The 25,247-nt window shown below is 40.9% G+C and overlaps 1 protein-coding gene and 1 pseudogene across 4 annotated transcripts in view; one reads left to right on the forward strand and one right to left on the reverse strand.

Moving 5' to 3' along the window:
* Parp1 (Poly-(ADP-ribose) polymerase) overlaps positions 1-25,247 on the reverse strand; it is a 636,927-nt gene that overhangs the window by 255,136 nt on the left and 356,544 nt on the right. The gene's annotated exons all lie outside the window — the stretch shown is intronic.
* LOC137238698 (DDB1- and CUL4-associated factor 6-like) lies at positions 20,723-22,372 on the forward strand (annotated as a pseudogene).

Below are 25,247 nucleotides of genomic sequence, written 5' to 3' on the forward strand. Positions count from 1 at the left end.
GCTATTGCAGCCAATATCATGTTCAAGTCTGTGCTCGTAACTGTCTGCGATGTTTCATTTTTCTCTTCAATTTTTGTTGTTGTCTCGTCCCCATCAGGATAAAAGGCATACTCGTCCACATCAATTCCTTGCGACTCCATTACCTCTCGTAGCCGTGCTTGAAGTTCGATCTTATTGCCGGTTGTATTTAATCCACGGTTCTCCAACTCCTTTTTCAGTTGCTGGATCTTCAATTCACTTAACTTTGCCATGTCCTTGTTGTCCTCTAGAATTTATTCAACAATTCCTCTTCTGACACCAATTGTAACGAATTTGCTTGCAAATCCTCTTATTTGCAATCCTCTGCTAAGTTCGAATCACTAAACTGTTGAATATATAACTCCAATTTGTAATAATGCAAAATGGCCTTTATTAAAGTACTTCACAATAACAAACTGTGCAACGAATAGCTTGCTTAATAACCACACTGATTGATAGCTCAATGAAACTCTACTATTCAACATAACACTGCTATTGCTCGCTAGATATCGTCTTAATCAAACTGCTTGACAACTCAAATCAAACTGAATTACTTCTTACTCGCTTGCCCCGCGTTTATAGTTTACGCTGCATACTTCTAGGCTCTTCGATTTCCAGAACTTACTAGTTGTTTCGGCTACAAAATCGCCAGCCACAACTACGTGCACAAATTATTGCTCTCTCTTGTGACAACTCAGATAATATGCATGTGTTTGTAGTTTACAGTGTGTGATATCTCATCTCTCGCTGCCTTGTATGTAAATGTTGCTCGTCGGAATGTGTACATATGTGTAGACGCAATTATTTATTCGTTTATGTAGATACATAATGATTGAATTATTGATGTGCATTCACGTCGCTGGTTAGCATCGGCTTAGAGAAGATAGCATCGCTCAGTGCTGCTAACATTCGTTACAGTATTTATTTAACAGATTCTTTGTTTTTCATTTTTGTTGCTTTAAAAAAAATTAAATCAGAAATAATGACTCAACTTTTGTTCAAATTCACTAAATTTATTTATTTATAACAATTATTTGCAAATTTGACCCAAATGTTTTTTGCATCTCCAGAATTTATGCTCATTTTAGATATAGCACGTCTTATAGTGAACAAAAAATAAATAAATTTGCTACAAAGATATTACATTGTGAGGACCCAAATCCACCGGCTTCGGAGCCCACACATTCGAACCTACAAATATTTATCAAAACTTATTAAAACATGTATATTACAATGGATTTATACATATAGCATGTAAAACATACAAAACTGAATTATATGAATTAAATTTACACATACAAAATAATCATTTTTTGACTCACCCTAATATACATATAAACATTCATGACAACATCTAATTTCTTCGTTTAAATAATTGTCTCTGCCCGCATACGGTAAATATTTTGGTTGAACATTATAATTTTCACAGATATCCCATAACCGGCTGGAATTCTAAATAACGCTGGGAATGCAGCAAAGCAATAAGCAACACACATAAGCTCCCATTGCAAGAACAGCAAAAACGTACAAACATACGTATACCAAGCCATTGCGACCAAGCACAGCAGGCATTGAAGCGAACCATCAGGGCGGACATCGCACAAAGAGGAAACGAAAAAAAATGCAATGTCCTAGAAAGACGTCACGTTAGCATACCAACAACACAGCGTGGGTACTAGACACTTGCCAGTTACCTACTCGTTGACAACAACAAGGCACAATAAGCAGGCTGCAGAGGGAAATCAAAAGTAACTATGCTAGCTAACTGGAGATGCGTACCAATGAACTCACATGTTAGGGGGGGCAGTAGCCAGCTAGGTATAGTAGCCTGCTAACGCCTTGTTTAGCGGTGAATGGGACTCCTGGGATTTTTCCATCTCACGAGTTCTTTATTTTAGCAACTTTGGGGGTTTTTCCTAGCCCATCGTTAGAGGGATTGTGGTGGGTTTTCCACCTCCACAACATTCAGGAAGAGCAGGGTATTCTTAAGCTATATACTCGGTGGGGGTTTTACCAACTCCACCGACTGAGAGGAAGTGGTGGTTCTCCACCTCCGCTTTCTTTACGAGTAGTCTGAGATTTTTAGTTTAAGCGTAGTCCCGGTGGGGGTTTTCCCAACCCCATCGGCGTAGAACCGACGGTGGTTTCCCACCTCCGTCGCCATAGCTTTAAGGGTTATTTTGATATTTTGGAATAAAGAATTTATAACGTTTTTTTTAACAACAAACGGGATCTTTCTCTTTACAAGGAGACGATAGGGATTCTTCTCTATTCCCACAGGGATCCTGGACGGACTGAGCATACCCCGGCGCAAGGAAAAGTTCGTCACAAATGGCACCCGAGCAGGGACTCTGAATACATAGACTCATGGTAAACAAGTAACAACACGAGGATAACCACACAGAGGATTTCGAGACACAAACCACAGAGGATTGCGAGATACAAAACATCCATAGGAAAGGCACGGAGAGAAAGCAGAATAACTAGCAGGCATGAAAGTAACTTGGGTGTATTACCTCAATCGTGAGGAACTTCTCAAATACGCATCCGAGTTTGGGCTGGAAGACAGCGGAACGGTGGAAGAGCTACGCAAGCGCCTGTCTGAAATATGACGGTGGTAAGGACCCGCTATGTTTTATTGAACGGGTGGAGGAGCTGGCCGACAGTTACGAAGTTGGTCACGATTCCATCCCGCGAGCGTTACCTGAGTTGCTGAAGGATAAGGCCTTGGTGTGGTACCGGAACAACAACAGGCAGTGGCAAGAGTGGGAAGCCTTCAAGAAGGACTTTCTAAAAATTTTCCTGTGCTCGAGGTATTTCGAGAAGCTAGATGACGAGATCCGTCAGCGTACGCAGCGCGCAGGTGAGCAGTTTAAAGATTACGTTTTATCGTTACAGGCACTCATGCGTCACGCTGACTACAACGGCGAGCAGAAGCTGAACCGGATTTACAGAAATTGTCGACGAGAGTACCAGCTTTACATCAAACGGAGCGAGTTCACCAGCTTAGAGGAACTGGTAAGCATGGCCGAGGACTACGAGAACATCATACCGGAGAAAGAACCTCTGAGGCCGGCGGCGAAACCTTTTGTGCCGCGACGGCCAACCGAGCATTATCAATATATACACGAAGATGAGCAGCAAGGAGATCGGAGAACGGGGGCGCAACGACAAGCGAGCACGCCAGAGCATGCGAGGACACCACACCAAGGGCCCATCGATCCACGGAACGCATGCAGGCGATGCAGAGAATGCGGACACTACGCACATGGGTGTCGAAACGAACGAAGGGATTTCTGCTGGCAGTGTGGCCGAGTAGGTATACTAACGCGTGACTGCTGTCGAACACAGCAGGGAAACGGGCAGAGACCCCATTGGTATCGAGGGGTGGCGTCTCAACGAACCCAACCTCGTACTCAGTAAGTACATTTAAGCAGACCCCAGGGCGAATCTTGGCTGCTGTCGAGGACAGCAGGGAAACGGGCAGAGACCCCATTGGTATCGAGGGGTGGCGTCTCAACAAACCCAACCTCGTACTCAGTAAGTACATTTAGGCAGACCCAAGGGCGAATCGTGGCTGCAGTAACCCTGGATGGAGAAGAAGTCATGGCGTCAGTAGATAAGGGGGCGACACGAAGTTTCATCGGCGAGAAGACAGCGGCGAAAATAAACGCACGGAGATTCAAGAAGATACAGACACGAGTGGTGATGGGCGATGGCAGCGCAGCATGGATAGTAGAGGCAGTGGAGGCAGAGGTAAAACTGGGGGATCAAGTGCATCAGAGTGATTTGTTAGTTCTGCCTGGGTTAGTCGACAGCGTGGTGATCGGGACAGATTATCTGACAAAGGTTAAATTTGAGCTGAGGTGTGGCAACGAAACAATAACGCTACGAGCAGAAGAGAGAGCGCAGGAGATGGTAACGTGTACAGCCATGATGGAGGACGAAGGTAGCGCAAGTATCGAGAAAGACGTAAGGAGTGACGTTGCGGTGAGTACGTTTCTAAAGTGTGAATTACAGATTTTCGAAGAGATGACAGGAGTATCCAACATTGCCACGCATAAGATAGTGATGCCAGATGACCGTCCAATCAAACAGCGGTATTTCCCTAAGAACCCAAAGATGCAGGAGATCATAAACAAGGAGGTAGACGAACTGATAGAGAAGGGTTGCATCGAACCATCTCACAGCCCACACAGTGCACCAATAGTTCTAGCCCGGAAGAAGAACGGCAAATGGAGACTCTACGTTGACTATCGCCAGCTCAACGCTCGCTCAGTGCCAGATGCGTACCCACTCCCAAGAATACAACATATCTTGGATAGACTACGTAGCGCTCGTTTTATCAGCAGTATGGACCTCTAAAACGGTTATTGGCAAATCCCGATGGAAGAAGATAGCAAGAAGTATACAGCATTCACCGTGCCCGGCCGTGGGCTGTATCAATGGAAAGTGATGCCGTTCGGTCTACATTCCGCTCCGGCTACGTTTCAGCGAGCACTCGACCGTGTTATTGGCCCAGAGTTGGAACCAAATGCGTTTGCCTACCTGGATGATATCATCATCACCAGCACAACCTTGGAAGGGCACATAAAGCACCTAGGAGAGGTATTTCGGCGGCTACGGAGGGCGAATCTGAAGATCAACCCGGATAAATGTGAGTTTTTTAAGAAAAGTTTGAAATATCTAGGCCACGTCGTCAGCGAGGAAGGAATACACACGGATCCCGACAAAGTTGCGGCTATCAAGCAGCTGACACCACCACACAACATACGAGAGCTAAGGCGATTTCTGGGGATAGTTTCTTGGTACCGGAGGTTCGTACCCGACTTTTCGAAAGTCGCGCACACACTGACGTCAATGTTGAAGAAGGGAAGTAGGTGGAAATGGTCCGAAGAACAACAGGCGGCATTCGAAGCGTTGAAAAATGCGCTAATACAAGCACCGGCACTAGCTTGCCCAGATTTTACGAAAAGATTTCGATTACAGACGGACGCGAGCGACTATGGTCTCTGAGCAGTTCTCACACAGGGGTTGGATGACGAAGAGCGAGTGATAGCGTATGCTAGCCGCCGGCTGAATAAAGCCGAGATGAACTACTCACCAACTGAGAAGGAATGTTTAGCAATCGTGTGGGCAATAAGGAAAATGAGACCATATTTAGAAGGGTACAATTTCACGGTTATCACAGATCACCTGGCTTTGAAATGGTTGAACACGATCGAAAGTCCGTCAGGCCGGATCGCTAGATGGGCGCTCGAGTTACAGCAGTATTCGTTCGACGTGCAGTATAGGAAGGTCAAGATGAACGTGGTCGCAGATGCACTGTCGAGGCAGCCACTGGAGGAACAGCTGGGTAGCCTTACGACACATGAAGAAAGTTCGAGTTGCAAGTGGTACACGTCAAAGATGGCTGAAGTAACGAGGACACCAGAAAAGTTTCCCGAATACGTCATAGAGGAAGGAAGACTATACAGACGAATTGGAGTCAAATGGATGGTGAGGATGCGGTACCGTGGAAGTTATGCGTGCCGACATCGGAGAGGCGAAGAGTGCTTAACGAGATTCACGACACACCAAGCGCAGAGCACATGGGGATACGGAAATCCATCGCGCGTGCAATGATGCGGTATTACTGGCCTGGGATGTTCAGGGACGTACGGAAGTACGTGCAACAATGCCACGCATGCCAAGTCTACAAACCCAGCCAGCAACAAGCTGCCAGTAAGATGCTCACGCAGATTTCAGATGAACCTTTTGCAACCGTTTGTGCAGATTTCGTTGGACCACTCCCTCGTTCGAAGCACGGTAATACGATGGCATTAGTTTTCGCGGACAAATTCTCGAAATGGGTAGAGATCATAGCAATACGGAAGGCGACGACGGAGAATGTGATCAGAGGTATGAGGGAGAGGATTTTGGCCCGATTTGGCGCGCCAAAAATTCTAATCACAGAAAATGGAGCACAGTTCACAAGCAGGAATTTCAAGAAGTTTTTACAAGAAGCTGGCATAAAGCACCAGCTAACGGCACCATACACACCGCAAGAGAACCCGACGGAGAGAGCGAATCGTAACCTCAATAGGATGATAGCACAATTCAATGGGAAGGAGCATAAGACATGGGATGAGTTGTTGCCAGAGATGACACTAGCACTGAATACGAGCGTATGCGAGTCAACAGGCTACAGTCCAGCATTCGTGGTATAGAGTAGGGAACCGAGGATCCCCAACGCCCTCTACGATGAGCAAAGATTTGGCACAGGCGAGGAGAAGGGGGCTCTCAGTGAAAAGATGGCGAAAATGCGAGAGGTATATCAGATGGCACGTCGTAGACAACAGCAAGCATCAGCGGAGCAGGCAAGGCATTATAATTTACGTAGGAGACAATGGCAACCGGCGGTGGGCGACTTGGTACTAGTAAAAGAGCATCAACGGTCCAAGGCAGGGGACAATTTCGCAGCAAAGTTGGCACCAAGATACAGTGGGCCTCATCGTGTAACAAACTTCGTATCGCCCGTAATCGTCGAGCTAGACAAGGTACATAACGGCAAAATGAGAACGGCACACATAAGCGAGCTAAAAGCGTACCATTAAGCGACAGTCGAAGAAGAAGCAAGTCCAGAAACAGAAAGAAGAATACGTTCACCCCGTGAACGTGGTAAGCAAAAGCGCCCCGCCAATCCCCGAATGGGGGCTTCACCGAAGTTCCCATCGGGGAACAAACGAGACGACCGACGACGATAGCAACAACACAACACGCACCATCATCAGCATCGTGTAGTGGAACCTCGAACCAACATTCCACCGAGATATCCACCGAGGAACACACGGAGCAACTGGCCGTAGTAAGAGCAACGCCACGCACGTCAACATCGCAAACGGTCCAGGTCACGGAAGAAGATCAGACGGATTACAGCACGGTAGCGACGTGTGGTTCACTAGCACTCGCCAATTCAGGTGCAAATGATTTCGGAATCGAATGCGCAGACATAATCAACGACCAACAGGTGGTAGATGGAGACCGGAGTGGGTGGCACACAGCACGAGCGCAAACCCCAACCCTAGACAACGGGATCCTGACGGCGATGAACTACGCCAACCACATAGCCAGCCAATGCTATAACCTGGTGACCGAATTCTGTATAACATTTCATTTTAGAACAAGACCCAGATCGCGAGAGATTACCCTATAAATAACGCAAGCATTGACCGCTACGAGAAAATGAATTTTACAATGGTGACAGTAAGTCGCATTACGGCAGGTGAGGAGAGAGCGTGAGGACCCAAATCCACCAGCTTTGGGGCCCACACACGCAAAACCACATTTTTCAAATTTTACAATATTCAAATTTACCGGCATAATTTTTTTTTGAAAATACCCTAATGTACATATACGTATTACATTCGTATATTGGTACATCATCATTCCGCAGCAGCAGGACCACACACAGCGGAAACCAAAGCACATAAAGAGATTCAAATATCCTGCAACAAAAAGACAATGTACACAGAAATTCATGATGAGCGCTGCCGGGAATAATACCGTAGGATGATCCGCGAGGACTCCTATAAATAGGGAGCACAACGCCGAAAATAAATCAAAAGTTTCTAAACATGGATAAAAGTGACAACGCAAGATACACCACAGAGAGTGCTAAGGACGGTTCACTCCGTACCCGAATCCGGCGGGACCTAAACCAGCACGACCACCATACGACGGGCCAAGTGTCAACAGGAGAAGAGGCTACCTACAACGAAAGCGAAAGTAGCTACCATACGACGGGCCCAGTGCCGCTAGAAGACGAGGAAGTTGCATACGACGGCGAGACCGACAGCCAGGGCACGGAAACGTTCGGGTATCACAGGGGCAACGAGGACGGTCCGATACTTAGCCCGAGGTACGAGACGATGTCAGAGTGCGAGTCGGCAGGATCACTTGTCGACATGGGTAACGAGATCCAGAGCCCGACATATAGCACCGAGTACGGATACGAACCCGAGGAGTGTGCCGTGGTCCGGGACCCTACCCCAATTCCCATTTCCTCAGACAGCGAAGAAGAAGGCGACGAACCACCACCGAAGCAACAGGGCGAATTCTCCATACGCCAAACCGACGAAGAGGTACAAGGCCGGGGGTTTGTCGAATACCAGCGGCACATCACCCTCCGAATGCGGGTATACGACGCCAACGCAAGTACGGAACCCCCGACCAAGTGGAGGATCTTGGAGGCGGTAATGGGACCACCAACGAATGACAACGACGACGACGAAATATTAAGCCGTTTGACCAACGAGGTCAACGGCAGCCTCAACGACAGCGACGTACTAAGCCTCAACGCGCGTGACGGCAGGTCGACGACAAGAGGCGATACCGGCGTAAAGCCTGCCGACGACGGCAACACAAGCGAAGGTGAGGAAGTACTCACCGAAATCGAGAGGTGGCTAGAAAAGGCATCAGCGCAGGCTACAGAGACATGGGCCAACCGAACAAGAGTCGAACCCCTCCCCGAGGAATTAGCGAGAGACATCAGGGAGCACGTACAGGTAGTACGGACGAAGCGGCGGAAGAGGACGTTCCATCGAAACATAGACGGTCACACGTACCGAGTGAGAATCACCAGGACCGGCCTGGTAACAGTAACCCTGCTTACGGCAGGTGAGAGGAGAGTGTGAGGACCCAAATCCACCGGCTTTGGAGCCCACACATTCGAACCTACAAATATTTATCAAAACTTATTAAAACATGTATATTACAATGGATTTATACATATAGCATGTAAAACATACAAAATTGAATTATATAAATTAAATTTGCACATACAAAGCAGTAGCCAGCCAGGTATAGTAGCCTGCTAACGCCTTGTTTAGCGGTGAATGGGACTCCTGGGATTTTTCCATCTCACGAGTTCTTTATTTTAGCAACTTTGGGGCTTTTTTCCTACCCCATCGTTAGAGGGATTGTGATGGTTTTTCCACCTCCGCAACCTTCAGGATGAGCAGGGTATTCTTAAGCTATATACTCGGTGGGGGTTTTACCAACTCCACCGACTGAGAGGAAGTGGTGGTTCTCCACCTCCGCTTTCTTTACGAGTAGTCTGAGATTTTTAGTTTAAGCGTAGTCCCGGTGGGGGTTTTCCCAACCCCATCGGCGTAGAACCGACGGTGGTTTCCCACCTCCGTCGCCATAGCTTTAAGGGTAATTTTGATATTTTGGAATAAAGAATTTATAACGTTTTTTTAACAACAAACGGGATCTTTCTCTTTACAAGGAGACGACAGGGATTCTTCTCTATTCCAACAGGGATCCTGGACGAACTGAGCATACCCCGGCGCAAGGAAAAGTTCGTCACAACATTAAAATTTGTATATTGTCTTTTATGCTAATTTATTTTGATATTTCTTATTTTATTTTATTATATTATCTTTAATCACGTTGTATATTAAATTTGCTACACAGGTATTACATTAAAATTTGTATATTGTCTTTTATGCTAATTTATTTTGATATTTCTTATTTTATTTTATTATATTACCTTTTATTTCAACTTAGTTTATTATTATTTAAATGCATTTTTATTGAATCGGAAAATTTCACGTTGTATATTAAACGAAAAAACGACCCAAAAACGTTTTCATTTTAGGTCGAAATATTGCATAGGCAGTATATTACCCACTATCTATATATTAATACGCTAACAAAATTTCCATACAATCAATTGACAGGCTGTTTCGCATACTTAGCATACTTAAAATCATATAAAAGTTATATGAATCGAGTCGTATTGATAATCCGCAGTGCACAGGCCTATTTTTGTTATCAAATATTACTCTATTTGTTTATAATTAATAGAAAAAGTTTTTTGTAAATTCGAAAATCTGTGCAACTACCGAAATTGCCATCTGTAGGACGCATTATGTTCACAAGACCTAAAAACGTTTTCAATTTTAGGTCGATATATGTATAGACAAAATGTCCATACAATAAATTGACAGGCTGTTTCGCATACTTAGCATACGTAAAATCATATAAAAGTTATATGAATCGATTCGTATTGATCAGCCACAGTACATAGGCCTATTTTTGTTAACAAATATTACTCTATTTGTTTATAATTAATAGAAAAAGTTTTTTGTAAATTCGAAAATCTGTGCAACTATCGAAATCGGACGCAATATGTTCACAAACCCCCCTGAGTACAAAGCTCCAAATGCTCAATTGTCGCGTTGTTCAAATGTTTCATCTCTACATATGTATATATTTGTACACGCCAAACGGTGAGAGAGCTACTGCTTCGCTCATTTTCAGTTCAAATAAAATATTGTTTCCCATTGTTGCCAATTACCTATATTGGTCTGTACCAAAATCCTTAAAAAATTGTTAGCGCACAAAAAAACTTTAAAGAGAAGTAATAACTTAACCGCCCTATTTTGTTGGACAAATTTTACTTACACGTAAAAGCATAGGTCTAGGTATAGGTATAGGTATTTAACAGATTCTTTGTTTTTCATTTTAGTTGCTTTAAAAAAAATGAAATCAGAAATAATGAGTAACTTTTGTTCAAACTCACAAAATTTATTTATTTATAAAAATTATTTGCAAATTTGACCCACATGTTTTTTGCATTTCCAGATTTTATGCAAAAAGTTTTTTGTAAGTTCGAAAATCTGTGCACCTATCGAAATTGCCGTCTGTAGGACGCATTATGTTCACAAACCCCCCTGAATACTCTTATTTGCAACCTTCTGATAAGTTCGAATCACTAAACTGTTGAATAAATAACTCCAATATTGAATAATGGAAAAATGGCCTTTATTAAAGTACTTCACAAGAACACTTATACTTTGCAACTAGCTTGCTTAATAACCAAACTGACTGATAGCTTAAATGAAACTGATCTCTCGCCTCCACTGTTGTTGCCCAAAGTTGAGATCGGTATCATTCGGAGCTTTATCGTTGCTACCCAACGATTCTCTAAGTAGCTAGATCTAAGTCACCGTTATTTTTGGTGTATGTGGTATCACAACGGACCTTCGTGTTGTCCAAGTGAGCTATCCTTATCAGGGCAGCTACCACCTAACCTATCCTATACTGTCCGACCTCCTCGTTGTATATTTCTAGGCTTTTCTAATTCCAGAACTTACTAGTTAGTTATAAATTTCTCAGCTACAACTACATATGTATAATTTTTATAGCTTCTCTCATACCCCATGCGCTTTTATGTATGAGCGACACTTCCACAATCACTATTGCATACCTTTAGGAGCATTTCAGATAAGATATCTGCATGTGCTTGTGCGTTGCTTCTCCGCCGCGTGCACGCGTGTGTGTAGACATAATCATTGAATTATTGATGTGAATTCACGTCACTGCTTAGCATCGGCCTAGAGATGGCAGTACCCCTTAGTGCCGCCAACATTCGTAAAAATATGTATATATTTGTACACGCCAAACGGTGAGAGAACTACTGCTTCGCTCATTTTCAGTTCAAATAAAATATTGTTTCCCATTGTTGCCAATTACCTATATTGGTCTGTACCAAAATCCTTAAAAAATTGTTCTAAAATAATTGTTAGCGCACAAAAAAACTTTAAAGAGAAGTAATAACTTAACCGGCCTATTTTTTTGGACAAATTTTACTTACACGTGAAAGCATAGGTCTTTATTTAACAGATTCTTTGTTTTTCATTTTAGTTGCTTTAAAAAAAAATATGAAATCAGAAATAATGATTCAACTTTTATTCAAACTCACTAAATTTATTTATTTATAACAATTAATTGCAAATTTGACCCAAGCACGTCTTATAGTGAACAAAAAATTAAAAAATTTGCTACAAAGATATTACATTAAAATTTGTACATTGTCTTTTATGCTAATTTATTTTGATATTTCTTATTTTATTTTATTATATTATCTTTTATCACGTTGTATATTAAATTTGCTACAAAGATATTACATTAAAATTAGTATATTGTCTTTTATGCTAATTTATTTTGATATTTATTATTTTATTTTATTATATTATCTTTTATTTCAACTTAGTTTATTATTATTTAAATGCATTTTGATTGAATCGGAAAATTTCACGTTGTATATTAAACGAAGGGTGGGGCCGTGTGTAGAAGTCCACGAAAGTGGGGAAAGCTTCTGACCGCCATTCACCTGGGAATGGCCAGACCGATTCTTTTGCATGCGGTTCAAGCAGCTCACTACTGCCGGTCGCTTGCGGCCAAGTATCCTCTGGGTAGCCGCTAAACATCCGTTTAGCGGTGAGCTAATGTGAGAAGGCGACAACCTGGCTAGGCCACTCTGACATAATCGGTTTAAGGGCTAGCCGGGGGAGATCTCATCGGCAGCGTCTGTACACCTCTAGGTGCGGCTGCAAGCGGCTCGCTATATAAACGTGCCAAGTAATATTTTCACCCCCGCTGAGCGGGTTGTGCGCTGGGCTTGGGATCCGCCACGTAAAACCATACTCCAATGAAATATAATAACAAGCCTCGGATAAATACACTCTATATTGATGACGACCATGGCAAACATTTGGAGGACAATGAACTGAGGGCATGTACCTGGAACGTCCGCTCCCTGAATGGGATTGGTGCAGATGCCCGGCTGGTTGATGTCCTCGTCAAAGCAAAATCTGACATCACCGCCATCCAAGAAATGCGTTGGACGAAGCAAGGAAGAAAGAAGATCAAAAATTGTGACATATATTGGAGTGGCCATACGAATAAGCGCAGTTTCGGCGTCGGATTCGTGGTGGGAGAGAGACTTTGTCGCCAAGTGCTGGCGTTCACGCCTGTGGACGAGCGTCTTGCCGCTATCCGAATAAAAGCAAAATTTTTTAATATATCATTCATCTGCGCCCATGCGCCGACAGAGGAGAAAGACAGTGAGGTGAAAGACTCTTTTTATGAACAATTAGAACGCACATACGAGCGCTGCCCCCGTCATGATATAAAAGTCGTGCTTGGCGACTTTAACGCCAGGGTGGGCAAAGAAGGTGTTTTTGGCCCTACAGTCGGAAAGTTCAGCCTACACAATGAAACTTCTCCTAACGGACTGAGGCTGATTGACTTTGCCGGTGCTGGAAACATGGTCATATCCAGCACGAGGTTCATGCATAAAAAGATACATCAAGCTACATGGCTGTCTCCTGATCGAAATACTCGCAATCAGATCGACCACGTTGTGATAGACGGACGGCATGCCTCCAGTGTTTTAGATGTGCGCACGATCCGAGGACCTAACATCGACTCGGACCATTATCTCGTTGCAGCCAAAATACGCACCCGCCTCAACGCGGGTAAAACCAAGGAACAAAAAACACAAGGAAAGCTAGACGTCGAAAAGCTTCAATCATAACAGACTGCCAATGATTTGGCAACTCGACTCTCACACCTGCTCTCTGAGAGCACAACTCATCCTGAAGGAATACAGGAGCAGTGGGAGCATATCTCCAAAGCACTTCGTACTGGCCCCGAGGAAAAAATTGGTTACCGGCGGCCACGAAAAAACAACTGGTATGATGAGGAATGCCGCGTTGCTACCGAAAGAAAAGACGCTGCCTACAGGGCTAGGTTAAAAGCGAGCGCGACAAGAGGAGTGTGTGAACGCTATCGTGAGTTGAAAAGGGAAGCGAGACGCCTTTTCAGGAAGAAAAAAGCAGAAGCAGAAAGGCGTGAGTGCGAGGAGCTTGAGCTGCTAGCCACCAGGAATAACGCCTGACAATTCTACCAAAAAAATACGGCGACAGACGGAAGGTTTTAAGACCGGGGCAAACTTTTGTAGGAATGAAAACGGCGACCTTGTAACTGATGTCCAGAGAGTGCTTAGATTATGGAGGGAATACTTCTCTGCTCTCCTAAATGGAGGCAGCAATTCACCGCGCAGAGATAAATTACCCGATCCCGCAATCGATGATGATGGAATATATGTCCCCCCGCACGATTATGACAAAGTTAGAATAGCAATAACCAGATTGAAAAACAACAAGGCCGTGGGCGCTGATGGATTGCCTGCGGAGCTATTCAAGTTCGGCGGCGAGGAGTTGGTAAGGCGCATGCAGCAGCTTCTTAGCAAAATATGGGCGGACGAAAGCATGGCCGAAGGTTGGAATCTAAGTGTTCTTTGCCCAGTCCACAAAAAGGGGGATACTGCAAAATGCACCAACTATCGTGGAATCAGCCTTCTTAATATCGCATATAAGGTCCTTTCAAGTGTATTGTGCGAAAGATTGAAGCCCAACGTGAACCGGCTGATTGGACCTTATCAGCGTGGCTTTAGACCTGGTAAATCTACCATCGACCAGATTTTCACAATGCGCCAAATCTTGGAAAAAACCCGTGAAAAGAGAATCGACACACATCACCTCTTCGTCGACATTAAAGCCGCCTTCGACAGCACGAAAAGGAGCTGCCTATATGCCGCTATGTCTGAATTTGGTTTCCCTGCAAAACTTATACGGCTGTGCGAAATGACGTTGAGCAACACCATCAGCTCAGTCAGAATTGGGAAGGACCTCTCCGAGCCGTTCGAAACTAAACGAGGTTTCAGACAGGGTGACCCCCTATCGTGCGATTTCTTTAATTTGATGCTGGAGAAAATTATACTAGCTGCAGAACTTAACCGCTGAAACAATATACTATAAAAGCGTCCAATTACTGGCATATGCTGATGACATTGATATCATCGGCCTAAATACCCGCGCTGTTAGTTCTGCTTACTCAAAACTGGAAAAAGAAGCGGCAAAGATGGGTTTGATGGTGAATGAGGACAAAACGAAGTACCTGCTGTCATCGAGCAAAGAGTCAGCGCATTTGCGCCTTGGCAACCACGCTACTGTTGGCAGCCATAATTTCGAAATAGTAAAAGACTTCGTTTATTTGGGAACCAGCATCAACACTAGCAACAACATCAGCACTGAAATCCAGCGAAGAATCAATCTTGCCAATAAATGCTACTTTGGACTAGGTAGGCAATTGAAAAGTAAAGTCCTCTCTCGGCGAACGAAAATCATACTCTACAAGTCACTTATCGTACCCGTCCTGCTGTATGGGGCAGAAGCATGGACCATGACAACAGCAGATGAAGCGGCTTTGGAAGTATTCGAGAGAAAAGTTCTTCGAAAGATTTATGGACCTCTACGCGTTGGCGATGGCGAGTACCGAAGAAGATTTAATGATGAGCTGTACGAGCTATACGCAGACATCAACATAGTCCAGCGAATTAAAACGCAGCGGCTGCGCTGGCTAGGCATGTTATGCGAATGAAAGATGATGCTCCGGCCAAGAAAGTGTTTCTATCGGAACCCGCCTATGGAAGCAGAGGTAGAGGGCGGCCCCCACTCCGTTGGAAGGACCAGGTGGAAAACGATTTAAACTCCCTTGGTGTGACCAATTGGCGCCAGTTGGCGGAGCGAAGGAGCGACTGGCGCGCCTTGTTGGACGGCCATAACCGTTTAGACGGTTAAGCGCCAATTAAGTAAGTAAGTAATATTAAACGAAAAAAAACGACCCAAAAACGTTTTCGATTTTAGGTCGAAATATTGCATAGGCAGTATATTACCCACTATATTTATTATTAGGCTAACTTTGTTTGATTACTTACTTACTTAACTGGCGCTTAACCGTCTAAACGGTTATGGCCGTCCAAGAAGGCGCGCCAGTCGCTCCTTCGCTCCACCAACCGGCGCCAATTGGTCACACCAAGGGAGTTTAAATCGTTTTCCACCTGGTTCTTCCAACGAAATGGGGGCCGCCCTCTACCTCTGCTTCCATAGGCGGGTTCCGATAGAAACACTTTCTTGGCCGGAGCATCATCATTCATTCGCATAACATGGCTTAGCCAGCGCAGCCGCTGCGTTTTAATTCGCTGGACTATGTTGATGTCTGCGCATAGCTCGAACTTTGTTTGATTATATGCCCATTAATCGGATGCTTAGATCCCATAATCCTAATTTGTTTATGTCGCTTAAAATTATGAAATCAATTTTATGTTAGTAAATATGTTTACGTGAATAATTTCAATGTTTTTGTTTCTTTTTCTTTTCTTTCTAATTTATTCTGCTTTGTTATATCTTAGTATTATATCGTTAACAGACGATATTTTATGGTAGATATGGTCATATATATTCATCTCCATTTCATGAATATGAATGTTTACAAATTAATTACGTACATAGATCTCAGTGGGAATCCCAACATTAAATATTCGAATATTAGAATCTTCATATTTCCACAATGATAACATTAAAACCCGGAAAAGGTTTAAGTGCACTTATTGCGTTTTTATATGGAACTGTTTATTCACATCACTTAATTTTTTCGCACTTTGTTTTTAGTAAACTCTGCCTTCTTTCTCATTGCATAATTTTTTTATATTTTTATTGTTTATGAAGGTATCCTCTATTCTATTCGAAATTGTCGTTATGTGTCACACTTATGTACATACTTCATATGTATTTATACAAAATTAAACTCGGTAAAGCGCCAATTGCATACCTAACGGGTGGCGTGAAATAGGCTAAATTCCTTAAGCACATTTCTTCGTTTTTAACTAAAAGTTCGAGTTTTTGAATTATGACACTATTGAAGTAAATGGGCGATATATGTATATGGGTGATATAGGCCTACTGGGGAACTGAGCACACAAAACTAACTTCGGTAGCGCCCCAACGGGGACCTCCCGGGTGGTGTGGAAAAAGCTATTTTTCAATTTAATGTCAAGTAATTTCACCTTAATTCTATGCCAACTTCTTTTGATTTTACATATTTTTTATATTTTTGTTTAAGGAGCTCCATACCAAAAAGTTATAAATACATTTGAAAATTTTGTAGAAAATTTAAGAAAATAGAATAAAAATTACAACGTCTTAATGAAAAATTTAAGTAAGTTAGACCAGTTTGCTATATTTCCTCTCACTGCTTAACTATTAACGCATTATTTCACTACCCCCAACACTGGATGCATAGACTGAGTTGAAAAAAAAAGAGTTGGTCGAATTTCGACCACAGGCGATACTAGTGTGATTTATTATGTGATTTATTTGTTTTACACATATTTTACAATAAATTGTGAACTTTTTGGTACAAATATAAACTGTAGTTATTGTTTCTTGAAAAAATCTACCAACATTCTCCCTTTAAAAAGTCCGTGCACTGGTATATATTTACCAGCAGCAAATACAAAAAAAATGCACACATTCCTACACACCCGTGTATAGAATGTAAATTCCTCTGAATTGAAACAAACGGGACTAATCGAAATATTTTTTCCGTTGCTTCATTCTTTTACTACGGCGCGTGGCCGTAGTACAATCGTTTGGTGATCATTGGAAGTAGAATAAGGGTAAATAAAATTTAATATTTAATTAAAAATATTTTCGAGAACTTATTGATAATTCAACTTTTTTTTTCAGGTGATTCTGGTGGATGGTGGTGTCATCTGGGAGTTGGAGCTATGTACATATATGGATGGAGTATCCCAGTTTTTTGTTTTTTATTGTGTGTACCGGCATCGCAAAGGGGTGCTCCAACTGCGGCGTTGGCCGCGCTGTCAATTGTCACAGCCTTGCAATGCCAATTGACGCTTGATCTAATAGCTTGTTCCTTTTTTTCTTTTTCTTTGCATGTTCTATCATGGATACCTTTTTAGGAATGCGCTACAATATTCACACACTGTTCTTTAATTCCATTCGGTAGTCGTAATTTAAAAAACAAAAAGACACTGCTGAATACGAAAAATTAAATACCTATCGGCTAAAGAGGTGCGAGATGCCTTTTTTGATTTTTTCAAGGAGAGGAATTATCTGTATGTGCACTCCTCAAGCACAATTCCTTTGGACGACCCTACTCTGCTTTTCGCTAACGCTGGAATTAATCAATTTAAGCCAATATTTTTGGGCAAAGTAGATCCTAACAGTGAAATGGCGAAATGGGTTCGTGCCGCGAATACCCAGAAATGTATTCGTGCTGGTGGTAAACAAAATGATTTGGATGATGTCTGTAAAGATGTTTACCATCACACATTTTTTTGAAATGCTCGGCAATTGGTATTTTGGGGGTTACTTAAAAAAAAAAAGAAATATGCTCTTGGGCTTGGGCATTTTTAACGGCTAGTATGAAATTGCCGAAAGATCTCTTATATGTTACTTATTTTGGCGGTGATGAATCTTCTGGTCTAGAACCCGATCTTGAATGCACACGAATGTGGTTGGATCTTGGACTTCGTCCAGAGCATATTTTGACAGGCAGCATGAAAGATAATTTTTGGGAAATGGGAGACTGGACCGTGCGGTCCCTGCTCTGCATTACATTTTGATCGTATTGGTGGACGTAGTTTGCCCGAATTAGTTAATAGTGATGATCCCGACGTATTGGAAATCTGGAACTTAGTGTTTATACAATCTAATCGTGAATGCGATGGTAGTTTGAGGCCATTACCGAAAAAACATATTGACTGTGGCATGGGTTTCGGGCGACTTGTGGCTGTTATGTTTGTTAGTGACTTGTCTATTGAGTGTCGAAATTATGATTTAATTTTTGGTAAAATGCAACCAAATGGTATTCAGCCCTATTCTTGAATCCATCGTAGAAAATCTACGAATACAACCCTCCGCTACGAATACTAAGAATTTGCTATCACTGAACTCATGTGAAACCGAAAAAAGTGTGCCAACATAAAATGTCAAATTTTGGTTATTCGAAGTCAGCTGAGCGATTGTAAATAAAAAATTTCAACTTAAATTTTAGTTTAAAATTGCATTATATCATTTAAAATAAAAGTTTAGTGCTTAAAATGGATTCCATATCATTTGCAGCTTTGTTAGAAGAAAATGAGCAAGAAAGGCGTGATTTAAAAATTGCGAGGAGTCTTGAAATTAGAAGAGGTTATGTATGTGAAAGGATCCGTGTTTTAATGAACTTATGAAGGTTTTAAAAAATTGTGTTTTATAAAAACTTTCCACCTAAACAAGGCTGCGTTTACCTACGTGCTCGGTGTTATAAATGAAGGAAGTACACCGTTCGGTGGGTCATCTTCAATGACTCCTATAATACGCTTAGCATCGGTATTACGTTTTTTTTTTGCGGAAGGTAGCTATCAGCACGGAGTTGGAAAAGATTTTGACTCTCCGATGTGTCAGACCACATTTTCCAAAGTTTTGAAAGATGCCTTACTAATTTTCCAAACGCGGCTATGTCCACAACTGATACACTTAGATATGACCAACGAAGAGAAACGTAGCGTAAAAAGGGATTTCTACGAAAAATATAGGTTTCAATGTGTAATCATGTTTTATAGTTTTTGTAATAATTGTCATTATTATAAGACCCTTAAAAATTTAAATAAATATTTTAGTAATTTAATTTTAATTTAATTCTTTTAAGCTTTCTTCCAAATCTGTGAAGCTCTGTTGCCGATATGCATACATATTACAAAACCATTACTTTTTTCTAGGTAGTTGCATCTTTGGTTGGTGGCGCAATACTATTTGCAATGTTTTCCCAAAATTTGTTAACCTCCTCCTTTGGGCGCTTTGTAAAGCCTAGCACCATTTCAGGGTGCTGCTGCAATAGGTCAAGTAAGCGGGAATATTGTTGGCGAGTTGTGACAATTTTGGACCTATTATAACAATATATTGCAATTTAATTAGTATAAATATCACTTTTAATAATATACTTATATTTTATTTGTTTAATATTCCTTTTTATTCTGAATTTGAGATAATTTCACTTTTTTCCGCAAGCTGATACGCGTCATAGAAAATTTGTACGAAACTCTACGATTTGACAGTTCGAGTGAGTTCAGTAAAGGCTTGCTACGAATTTCGAACTTACGATGGATTCAGTAAACGGACTTACGTAGAATCTACGAAAATCGAACATACGATGGATTCAAGAATAGGGTTGATTATATCGGGAGGACTGTTTGAGCAACTCGATTGCGTTGAGTTCGATACGCGCACTGCTGCTTGTTCGAGGATGCTATTAAAGTGTTTGATATTGCTTCGATGCAAAGTCAAGCGTTACGCTATCTTGCCATACTCCTTTCTCAAGTCGTACATCAAAGTTCTCAAAAATATTCGCTACGTGAACGTTTAACAGTAACTGCGGCGGACTTTAGAGAGCGGATGCGGGGCAATCGCATCGAATGTGAGCCAAAAGTTATTTCCACATTCAATTTACTATGCGAACTTGTTTCTTTCTTTGATTATTATCACGAACAAAAGTATCAATTGGCATTGGAAGTGCTTACTAGCACTAAACTTGTGCCCTTGTCAATGGGAGAGTTGGAGGAGTGCATAAATAATTTCAAACGCTTGGGTGGTGAGATTTGTAAAGTGTATCCAGATATATTATTGGTAGCAATGGATATTTTATATGCCCAGTACAAAAATGTTAAGTGTCGTGATACTGGTATTGTAGATACGGGGCGTGATCACCAATTGCAACATTCGCGTGAAAGACTAAAGCTATTACGAATATGGCTGCCACGGTCCCATATCGCATGCCCAGCGATACAAATAAAAGACTTGTTCCAACAGAAATATTAATGCACTAAATTGAATAAAGTAATTTATAAAAATGTTTTTGCTAAAAAAATAATAAATGTCAAAGACAAGAGGTCAAATTACGATACTGGGAAGGGCCAGGTATAATTATATAAACGGTTGTGAGAAAAATCGACGAATAATCGCATTCTGGCTGCGTAAATACTGTTTGCTGGAATAACACAGGCGAATATTTGTTATCCGGAAGTGATGATCAGTGTATTGCCATAACAAATCCGGATAATCAAGAAGTATTACTAAAATATAAAACAGCACATCGAGCTAGTATTTTTAGTGCACGATTCATGCCCAGATCGAACGGGCATTCACTTGTATCATGTTCTGGGGATAGCATTGTATTACACAGAATTGATGGCACCATATATATGACGGCAACGCACGGGAACAACGCTTTTGGATAATGGTACCTCAAATGTCAACAATGGTGGTTCCACTCTTCCACTCTATGACCATAATGAGAATGATGCAAAATTGAGTTTCTTCAGTTGCCATAAAAATGGTACACCTTATGAAGTACTGACCATACCCACTGAACCACGTTCGTTTTGAGTTGCGGCGAAGATGGAACAGTGCGTTTATTTGAGTTACGTCAAACATCAAGTTATCACAAGACATGCTGTAAGGATAACATACTTATTTTCAGTCCTTCAGCTGTGCATGCCATGGATCTTTCACCTAAAGTACTTATTATGTAGCTGTGGGTAGTTCGAATGCGATTGTACATGTCTTCGATCGTCGTTATTTGTCGGTAATTGGTTTTAGTGATGGTTCTATACCGACAACAGATAGGCATACATGTCCAATCAAAGCATATCCCATACAAATGGCAACAAATCGTCAATATCGTATTACTTGCGTACGTTATAGTCCAGAAGAGACTGAATTGTTAGTTAGTTATTCATCAGAGTATTTATATTTATTTGATTGACGTCCAGATGGTGTTGATGTCAATGAATTTGTACGAAAAGGGACGCAGCGCAACATATGCGATTAATTCGTCATCGTCAGGTGTGTCCGTATTAACAGCTGAGCAAGTTACACGTCGTTTGCGTTAACGTGGCGACTGGTCAGATACAGAACCAGATGCTCGCCCAAAAAATTACCGACGTGGACGTGTAGAGATTGAGCAGGTGCGTCCGCAATTGCAAGCAAATATAATGAGTCGCATGACAGAGGACATTTCACGCATGTGGAATGATTCACGTACACGTATGTCAAGGTCAAGCACAATAGCTTACTGTTAGTATAATTTGTAGTCTAAAATATATATCGTCGGTGAAAGTTCCAATCAACTATTCTTGTTGTTGTATTCTTTGAGTTTTTGAAGTGATTATATCAAATCGCCTCCAAGACTGTCGGCTTACTACCGGGCTATGGGATTATTTCCATTTTTTGGTATTAAGACCCCTCTATAGTGGAAAACGTTTTATATGTGGTTTGAGCTTTCATAGACGATATAAACGTATTTACATAAATGAATATGTGCTATGGAAAACTTCATTATTTCCTTTTCAATAAAACTAGGTGCCGGATTATTGGTATCCTGTGAAAATTATAGATGGAAATGGTGAAAAAAAAGATTAGCGCTGAGCTTTGAAGCAGAAGAGGCACGTCATTTGCTTCATGATAAAATACGTGACGCTTATGTGCATCCACAATGCATTGCGGACGTTATGAAACCAATGAAAATTGATGAAATCATGGATCAGGAAGTACGGGATTTATCTGGTGGTGCATTGCAACGAGTTACACATCCATTCACAAAACGCAACTACTAGCTAATGAAAAAAAAGAATGAGTTTAAATTTGAATTATTGCTAATGTAAATTGACTGATTTATGCCGAGATTGTTATTAATGAATGTTGCTTTCAATTTTGTAGTCTCTTTTGTACGTCCATACATAGCGTATTTATTATTTATAAATGAAGTATTAGGCCTTAATTACATATGCATCCTAGCGCTAACTAGCTAGCTTAACTCACATTGCATAGGGCCCTGTTCGATTCCATATTGCAATGTGCATTCATGAATTGGTCTGGAAGTAATTTTGTGCTAACTAATTGAGACATATGAATGGTAATCGCGAAAAACGTGGTAAGCGACAAAATCAAAATTTTTCAGGAGAACAAAAAAACGTTTTTTATGGAAAATATATTTTTTTCTTTTTATTTTTTTAAGCTTCTCCAAAAAATATGATAGCGAAAACTTGTATACAAAGAATTGCTGAATTTTGTTTTGAAATTACATCTCAATTCACTGTTTCAAAATTTTTTTAGTGGAAAAACGTTGTATGTTCACTGCTCTATGTCACTTGCAACGTTTTTCCACTACGCACAGCATCATGGATGATGGCATTTACAACGTTTTTCCACCTTAAAGAGAAAGCACTTCGCATTTAAATAAAGAAGATATTGAAGAAATTTTGTTTCATTCTTTTGTTTTCTTCTTCTTCAATGTATGGTAATATAAAAAACTTAACAATATAACAAACAATTTGGCTTTGAACTTTTTTCTGTTGTAAGATTTTCCAAGTAAATTTAACCGCAGATAGATTTATAAAACTCGGCATAAATATTCAGCAAATATGCTGCCATTGAAAGAATATCTTTTTTCTTTATATCACTTAATTTAATAAGCTCTCTCCGAAGAGGCTTCAACGTAAAATTTGTTGTTCTTTTGGGGTTAAGATTGTAGCACGACCACATTTCTGCAATGCCATGATTTTTTCGTATTCGCAGCATATTTGGTTCATCAGCGGAAATCTGAAACCATCGTGCTTCAGTTATTTTGCACGTAGAGTCTTTACGAAAAATTTCTTTGAGAACATCAAAATTTTTGAAATCATTTAGAGCCATCTCATGTACCCTAAATGGATTTGATGGTCTCGCTGATTCAATTAGCCGCGAAACATCGTTTGGAACATAAAGTTGTGACGCTTTCTTCTTTCTTTCAATAAGCGCAAAATATCGATCACACGGAAGAAAGCTATGACCAGAAATCAAAAATTTTTGATTGACTTCGGTGAAGTACTTTCCTAGAAAGCTGTGAAACAGGAAAATGATTGTCCAGTTATTATTTTGTCCAGCGCATCTATCCGACCAAATTATTAATTTTCTAAGTTCCCCTTGTTTGAGTACACTGTAGTTTCTTGTGATATGTTTCCAAATACATGAAGCGATTTCCGCAGCTCCTCTCTTTGCCACTGTTTCGTGCCAAGTATACATATCAACGTTATTGTGTGGAAGAGTATGTACGGCGAAGTTATAATTTGAGTATTGACGCTGATAATAAACATCAGAATGAGTAAGATTTGGCGTCAAAATCACTTGCTGCATATCGACACAAATAACAACAACACTATCAGAATTGGCGGCGGCGCTAGAATCTTGTCTCAATTGGGCATAAGCCCTCTCTGCTTTCTCGTGATGCAATTTGGCGAAGTTTTATATTCTCTCTAGTTGCTCTTCACGCACAGATGCAATCATTTCAATGAAGAACTTATCACAAACCTTACAACTATCGCTTCTGGGAGAACCAAATCGTAAGTTATGCTCCGTATTAAAAATATGTCTAAATGTATTATAACATATCGTACTATTGGGGTATTTTGCTTTAAATAACTCATACATCTTTGAGATGCTCAAATCTGGGCTTAAGTAATCCTTTCTCGAGGAAGAACGACTATAATGGCTTTCTTGGCAGGGAAAGCTTAATATGTGTTCCGTAACTTTTCTCCTTTCTTCGTCTATAATTTTATAAGGACGGTTCTCATGCTTTCCGCGTTGGTCTTTAATATCCATTCCATTTTTTAATTTTTCAACCAGCATATCCATTCTGCGTGCCGTTATCTAAAGTTATTGCAATGAAAAAATAAAACAATATGGATCAAAAAAAAAAAAATTGTGTCATTATTTTTGTCTTGTGAAGCACGACTGCAAAGCTTAAAAGGATATAAGAAGTAAATATAGAGCTTCTCGATACCAAAAATAACGATATATCGATTTTAAAAATCAATTGTCAAATAACCAAGTTACAATTAAGAAACGATTTCGGTAGTATTTTTCTTCAAGGATCAAACATTTTTTTTTTTTTTCGATCCGCTCTAGTATATAGCCTACCGTCCGACCCAATCTAACGTATACCCATTTACCTGAAAAGTGTAACAAATCATTTTTTTGCAAACTCTCTCTTGTCTTCCATTCTGGTTTAACAAAAAATAGTTGATGGTAACGTTGCGCTCACTAGTGAATGTTTTAGATCTTCTTCTCTTAGGGTCGCTCAGTTCGATTAAAGAGGCCAAAAATGCCGTTAGTTCATTGTAATTTTTTTCATAGAATTTATGAAAATGTTCTTTTATTTGAATTAAACAAAATTTTCGGCAACTAAAGAGACATCGGCAATCAGAAACTTGTTTTATAAAATAAATAAAGCAGAAATGAAGTGATGTACACTTACAACGTTTTCCATGCTACCTCTTCTGGAGCGTTTTTACAGGGTATATTTTGATTTTTTCTTGTTACGTAATCTTTTCCACTATCTCTTAACTTTTTTCTTTTATTATCTTTCCAATTATCACTATTATTTTTTCTTTTTGATCCTCTATTACACTTAGCAATAATTTTCGACATTGTTGTACGTATTATTTCGCGTGT

The sequence above is a fragment of the Eurosta solidaginis genome, chromosome 1 (assembly GCF_040869045.1).
Source record: "Eurosta solidaginis isolate ZX-2024a chromosome 1, ASM4086904v1, whole genome shotgun sequence".
In the NCBI taxonomy this organism is placed as follows: domain Eukaryota; kingdom Metazoa; phylum Arthropoda; class Insecta; order Diptera; family Tephritidae; genus Eurosta; species Eurosta solidaginis.